This window comes from Amaranthus tricolor, chromosome 3 (genome assembly GCF_026212465.1).
Source record: "Amaranthus tricolor cultivar Red isolate AtriRed21 chromosome 3, ASM2621246v1, whole genome shotgun sequence".
In the NCBI taxonomy this organism is placed as follows: domain Eukaryota; kingdom Viridiplantae; phylum Streptophyta; class Magnoliopsida; order Caryophyllales; family Amaranthaceae; genus Amaranthus; species Amaranthus tricolor.
The window spans coordinates 5001-12500 of NC_080049.1; the positions used below are offsets into that span (position 1 = coordinate 5001).

General features: G+C 38.0%; 1 protein-coding gene across 5 annotated transcripts in view; it reads left to right on the plus strand.

The window, feature by feature from the left end:
* Positions 1-6130: 6130 nt before the first annotated feature.
* Positions 6131-7500, plus strand: part of LOC130807404 (short-chain dehydrogenase TIC 32, chloroplastic-like) — a 20233-nt gene continuing 18863 nt past the window's right edge. For 4 of the 5 annotated variants that reach the window (XM_057672602.1, XM_057672604.1, XM_057672605.1 and 1 more), the window contains exon 1: positions 6137-6519. The gene's annotated coding sequence lies outside the window, so the exon portion shown is untranslated. Of the gene's footprint in view, positions 6520-7500 lie in introns of all 5 variants that reach the window. The other variant, XM_057672601.1, reaches the window with a different exon arrangement.

Consider the following 7500-nt stretch of genomic DNA (forward strand, 5'->3'; position numbering starts at 1 on the left):
CCTAAACCCTAAACCCTAAACCCTAAACCCTAAACCCTAAACCCTAAACCCTAAACCCTAAACCCTAAACCCTAAACCCTAAACCCTAAACCCTAAACCCTAAACCCTAAACCCTAAACCCTAAACCCTAAACCCTAAACCCTAAACCCTAAACCCTAAACCCTAAACCCTAAACCCTAAACCCTAAACCCTAAACCCTAAACCCTAAACCCTAAACCCTAAACCCTAAACCCTAAACCCTAAACCCTAAACCCTAAACCCTAAACCCTAAACCCTAAACCCTAAACCCTAAACCCTAAACCCTAAACCCTAAACCCTAAACCCTAAACCCTAAACCCTAAACCCTAAACCCTAAACCCTAAACCCTAAACCCTAAACCCTAAACCCTAAACCCTAAACCCTAAACCCTAAACCCTAAACCCTAAACCCTAAACCCTAAACCCTAAACCCTAAACCCTAAACCCTAAACCCTAAACCCTAAACCCTAAACCCTAAACCCTAAACCCTAAACCCTAAACCCTAAACCCTAAACCCTAAACCCTAAACCCTAAACCCTAAACCCTAAACCCTAAACCCTAAACCCTAAACCCTAAACCCTAAACCCTAAACCCTAAACCCTAAACCCTAAACCCTAAACCCTAAACCCTAAACCCTAAACCCTAAACCCTAAACCCTAAACCCTAAACCCTAAACCCTAAACCCTAAACCCTAAACCCTAAACCCTAAACCCTAAACCCTAAACCCTAAACCCTAAACCCTAAACCCTAAACCCTAAACCCTAAACCCTAAACCCTAAACCCTAAACCCTAAACCCTAAACCCTAAACCCTAAACCCTAAACCCTAAACCCTAAACCCTAAACCCTAAACCCTAAACCCTAAACCCTAAACCCTAAACCCTAAACCCTAAACCCTAAACCCTAAACCCTAAACCCTAAACCCTAAACCCTAAACCCTAAACCCTAAACCCTAAACCCTAAACCCTAAACCCTAAACCCTAAACCCTAAACCCTAAACCCTAAACCCTAAACCCTAAACCCTAAACCCTAAACCCTAAACCCTAAACCCTAAACCCTAAACCCTAAACCCTAAACCCTAAACCCTAAACCCTAAACCCTAAACCCTAAACCCTAAACCCTAAACCCTAAACCCTAAACCCTAAACCCTAAACCCTAAACCCTAAACCCTAAACCCTAAACCCTAAACCCTAAACCCTAAACCCTAAACCCTAAACCCTAAACCCTAAACCCTAAACCCTAAACCCTAAACCCTAAACCCTAAACCCTAAACCCTAAACCCTAAACCCTAAACCCTAAACCCTAAACCCTAAACCCTAAACCCTAAACCCTAAACCCTAAACCCTAAACCCTAAACCCTAAACCCTAAACCCTAAACCCTAAACCCTAAACCCTAAACCCTAAACCCTAAACCCTAAACCCTAAACCCTAAACCCTAAACCCTAAACCCTAAACCCTAAACCCTAAACCCTAAACCCTAAACCCTAAACCCTAAACCCTAAACCCTAAACCCTAAACCCTAAACCCTAAACCCTAAACCCTAAACCCTAAACCCTAAACCCTAAACCCTAAACCCTAAACCCTAAACCCTAAACCCTAAACCCTAAACCCTAAACCCTAAACCCTAAACCCTAAACCCTAAACCCTAAACCCTAAACCCTAAACCCTAAACCCTAAACCCTAAACCCTAAACCCTAAACCCTAAACCCTAAACCCTAAACCCTAAACCCTAAACCCTAAACCCTAAACCCTAAACCCTAAACCCTAAACCCTAAACCCTAAACCCTAAACCCTAAACCCTAAACCCTAAACCCTAAACCCTAAACCCTAAACCCTAAACCCTAAACCCTAAACCCTAAACCCTAAACCCTAAACCCTAAACCCTAAACCCTAAACCCTAAACCCTAAACCCTAAACCCTAAACCCTAAACCCTAAACCCTAAACCCTAAACCCTAAACCCTAAACCCTAAACCCTAAACCCTAAACCCTAAACCCTAAACCCTAAACCCTAAACCCTAAACCCTAAACCCTAAACCCTAAACCCTAAACCCTAAACCCTAAACCCTAAACCCTAAACCCTAAACCCTAAACCCTAAACCCTAAACCCTAAACCCTAAACCCTAAACCCTAAACCCTAAACCCTAAACCCTAAACCCTAAACCCTAAACCCTAAACCCTAAACCCTAAACCCTAAACCCTAAACCCTAAACCCTAAACCCTAAACCCTAAACCCTAAACCCTAAACCCTAAACCCTAAACCCTAAACCCTAAACCCTAAACCCTAAACCCTAAACCCTAAACCCTAAACCCTAAACCCTAAACCCTAAACCCTAAACCCTAAACCCTAAACCCTAAACCCTAAACCCTAAACCCTAAACCCTAAACCCTAAACCCTAAACCCTAAACCCTAAACCCTAAACCCTAAACCCTAAACCCTAAACCCTAAACCCTAAACCCTAAACCCTAAACCCTAAACCCTAAACCCTAAACCCTAAACCCTAAACCCTAAACCCTAAACCCTAAACCCTAAACCCTAAACCCTAAACCCTAAACCCTAAACCCTAAACCCTAAACCCTAAACCCTAAACCCTAAACCCTAAACCCTAAACCCTAAACCCTAAACCCTAAACCCTAAACCCTAAACCCTAAACCCTAAACCCTAAACCCTAAACCCTAAACCCTAAACCCTAAACCCTAAACCCTAAACCCTAAACCCTAAACCCTAAACCCTAAACCCTAAACCCTAAACCCTAAACCCTAAACCCTAAACCCTAAACCCTAAACCCTAAACCCTAAACCCTAAACCCTAAACCCTAAACCCTAAACCCTAAACCCTAAAACCCTAAACCCTAAACCCTAAACCCTAAACCCTAAACCCTAAACCCTAAACCACTTTACGTAAGGCTACAATGGTTGATGATACCACATTTAAGACCATGCCTGAGTCTACATCCAATAAACCTCCCTCTCCCAAGCCAACCACATCATCACCACATCACACTCCATCACCACCACATCACAATCTATCACCACCTCAATCACCTATTCACTTTACACCACTACCATCTCAGTCTTCACCAGGTAATGGTTGTGCTAACCCTGATTCTTTTCCTGCAGCTTCTTAAAACCTCATTCTCTCCAAGCTCCTTGACCTACAGTCTCAATTCACTGCTTTTCAAGACGAAGTTCGAGTCTCACTTGCTTCAATTGTTGATCAGCTTAACCAGATGGAGAGCCGTCTTGGTGCTAAGCTTGACATAGTGGAAGTACAGACTGAGTTCATCGATGAAGAAGAGACTACTCCCTGATTCCTCTTCCCATGTTTTTTTAATGATTTGTTGGCTGTAACACTAATCAAACAATTTCACTTTTCTTTGTACCATCTAGGGTACAAGTTTGTATTTGAACAACTGCTACATTTCTTTCTTTTGTTTTTATTTCTGGTCTGTGATGACTAACACTATGCAGATTTGATTGCTTTTTATGGTGCTTACTTTTATTATTGTTTCTTGCTTTCATCACTGACAAATCTATATGGTTTGTGCTGAGGTTTGATAACCCCATATTCTTTTTGATTGATGCCAAAAGGGGGAAGATTATGCATAAACTTAAGGAGAGCTGTGAATACACAGTACATATCTTGATTGATTTATATTGTTTTTTATGGAAGTTAATGTGCTGTGTGTGCTGTGTTTATGTTAGCTTAAAATTTGATCATCTGTATTGATATTAAGTTCTTATGGATATTTTGATTAATTGTTTTGATTAATTGTTTTAAAGTTGTTTCTTTGGTTGTTTCTTTGTTTCTTTTGAAAATACTTAATAATTTATGTTTTAGTCAATTTTGGTTTTAGTTTAATTATTTTTGAAATTTTTAAAACATATTTGATATTATGTTTTTATAGAGTAAGTTGGTTCATGATATGCTAGGTAAATTATATTTACTAAGTTAAGAAAAGTTGTTTTAATCTCTAACATGCTCTTCAACATTTGTTTTACTCTAGTATACTTAAGTTTGTTTATAAAGTTTGTCATCATCAAAAAGGGGGAATTTGTTGCCTCTTAAGGTTTTGATGATGACTTCACTTTTAAATAAACAAACATATTTTAGAGATTGTTTTGTAGGTGAATATCCGATTTTGTTGTGATCGTTGATGAAGCCTATGACTTGGTTCGTGGAAGTTGTACGTGTCTTAAAATATTCAAGAAGTTAGATAAGTGCTTAGGAAGTTAAAGGTAGACAGACGGTCTACTGTTCCTAAAATGAACAGACTAACAGAAGTTGAAGCTGGAGACAGTACGCTGTTCGTACGTAGCAGGTCTGGAGAAAAACATCGGCTGAAAAATTGCGAATTAATTATTTTCTGTTTTTAAGTTGATGTAACGGTTAAGAATTAATTTAATTGCTTAATTAATTAATAAATTGGTTGGCAAAACTATTTTTAGGTTATCTAAAAATAGCCTAAGACTTTTTCTTTTAAGATTAAGATCTCCTATTTTTTAGGATCTTATGTTTTTAACTCCTATGCTATTTTTAGCTTAAGGAAACTGATTTTCTCTCTGAGCAAATGACAGCCGGTCATTTATTTTTTGGCAATTCCACTATCCTTTTGTTTTGAGAACGTGGATGATAGTGGGAGGTGTGTCTAAGGTAACTGCTGTCTGTTCCCACTATAAATAGAAGGAACTTTGCTCAAACCGATGGCGATCCAAGAGTGTCCATTAAAGGGAGATCATTTAAGAAAAATATTTTCTGTTTTTAAATGCCAATTAATTTATTATATTTTTCTTAAGTAATTATCTTAATTTTTAATCTCTTAAGAATTGGCCTTGTAAGGGTTATTGAGTGTTTTGTTGTAATTAGACTTATGAGAAGTCTAAGAGAATAGAGAAGTGAAACGTGAGAAGAGAAAGAGAAGGAGAAAGTAGAGAAAGAGAATTAGGCCTAGAGTAGAGAAGCTTCAAGTGAAGCAAACTGTTTTATGTAATTGTATTTGATTGCCTAAAACATAGTGAGAATTTTGAAATCTGGGGAGTCGTGGTTTTCCTTCTTATTAGGCCAAGAAGGTTTCCACGTAAAATCTTTATCTCCTTTTTATCTTTTGCTTTTTAAGTTTAAGTTTTATTTTGTTTGTTAAAATTCCGCAAATTAGAAGAAAAACGGATGAAAGCTAGATACACAACAATTCACCCCCCCTCTTGTTGCATTCGACCATCTTTGTGTATTTCAACATAATTAAAACCAATGTAAAAGATTTATTTAACCTATAAAAAGTCGTCTTTCTTTATTTTTTTAAATTTTATTTTTATGGTTCTCCTATAATTAACTTACAATTAAATACATATTTCCACTAGTTACTTGATTGGATGAATTCAATCCTTTTAAACCGCCATGAACACATTTAGCAACGAAGGGAGACAGGGAGTACTTCTTTGGGGTTTAATAGTTCTTCCTGCAGCTGCCTGCTCCAGTTGCCTGCTCGGCTGATCCAGTCGTCTCTGGCCGTGCCCCTGGCGGACCTATGTTGGGGCACTCTGGCACGTGCCCCGGGAAAATTATTATTATTATTTTTTAAAAAAAATCTAAAACTGGCTGAGAAAAAATGGCGAAATCTGCGTGTAAAGTTCAAATTTAGAAATCAAATTTTATAATTCTTACCCATTATCTCTCCTCTCTCCTAAAAATAAAACCCTAAAACCTACAACTTACCCAACCAGCTGTCGCCGCCGCCCCCTATCCCAGCCACCGTTGCCACCTGCCGCCAACCCCTTTTGCCGCCTGCCGCTCTGTCCGGCTGTCCTTTGATATCAGTATTTAATGCTTTAAGGTATTTTGTAACAACCCAAGATTTTCTGACGTGATTAATTAGTATTTTAATAACTTTTGGGGATTTTATAATTATATTAAATTAATTTAGAAGTAATTTTAATAAATCCTTTCATATATGAATTATATATTTATATTAAAAATACAATTACAATTTTTAAATAAAAAGGTTCGAATCAAATTATTATTTTATTAAAATGTGGGAGCACACAAAGATAAGTTTCTTAGTTGAGCCTTCAAGAAAGTGAATGAATAAATAAGTAAATAAAAAAAAAGGATTAGGGTGTTAGTGAGATACCCATGCCCTCAACAGCACACGCCTCACCATCTCCCTCCTTCCCTCTCTCTCTCTCTTCTCCCTTTCCCCTTGTTGTGTCGCCAGCAGCTGGCCCCAATCAGCCGCCCACGAGCACCACGAGCACCACCAGGCCGTGTCTCCCTCCTCCCACGAGCACCACCAGGCCGTGTCTCCCTCCTCCCACGAGCAGCAAGCAGCAGCCCAGACACTAGCAGTAGGCTGTGTCTCCCTTCTCCCAGTTAGCAACAACTAAGCTGCACTCAAACAGCTACCAGCAGCAGCGGCTGGCACGGCTGGTTGTGCAGCCTTCACCGCCACGCTCACGCACCACCACCACATCATTTACATGTCTTCCACCCCTTTACTAATTCCCCCATTGTAAGCCATCTCTTCTCTTTTCTCTAATTAATTTTCTTGTTTTTATTTGGAGCTTTATTAAGTGTATTGAGTTTGATGTTGGTTTTGTGTTAAATTCATTGAATCTTTTTGTGGTAAGAGTTTGATTGATGAATTGAACATATGATTTTAGGGTTTGAAGTGTGATTAGAAATTATGGGTTGTGTGTTGATTGTGTGATAGTTTCTTTTAATCTTACTATGAGTAATAATTAAAGGTGTTATCTTTGAAATTAGTAATGGTGTGGGCTTTCATGTCACATTTTGGTGGTGTATTCGTTTTATTGATTTTTGATATGGATAATGGTTGAAAGTGTTATCTTTGAACATGAAATGATTAGGGTTTGGAGTTAGAGATGAAATTAAATGATGTGTGTTCTATGCTATATTTTGGTGGTGTGACGATTGATTGGATAACCTTACAAGTTGTTTTAAAACTTAGTTTGGTTAAATATTGTTGTGATAGATTTAGTTGGTAATGGTTATGATTAGAGTTGAATATAGGAGTGGTGTGGTTGTTAAATTGGGAATAATAGTTGCTAATTGTGTGGTTTGATTGTTGCGAATTACAAGTACTCTGATTAGGTTGTTATTGAAGTCTTAATGCATAATTTAGTAAGCCAAGAGTACAATGTCAACTTATCGTCGATGGTTGCTAAAGTTACTTTTCGTGTTGTTTTGATTATAGTTCTTTCTAGCTTTGGAGAAGGTAACAAATGATATCGCGATTCGATAACTCTAAGATTTGCCTTATCTTTGAATAAGTGTTATATTAAAATTGTAAGGCTTAGTTGTGATTAGTTATTTTTGGGTAATGCGAACCGATATACTCAAAATTAGTTGATGAAAAGGAACGATTCATACATGCTTTTACTTTTAAACTGGTGAAAAGACTCATGTTGTGTTTAGTTAATGATTTTGACTTGTATTGAATGAGTTGTGTGCGTGCTAAAGTAATCGAAAA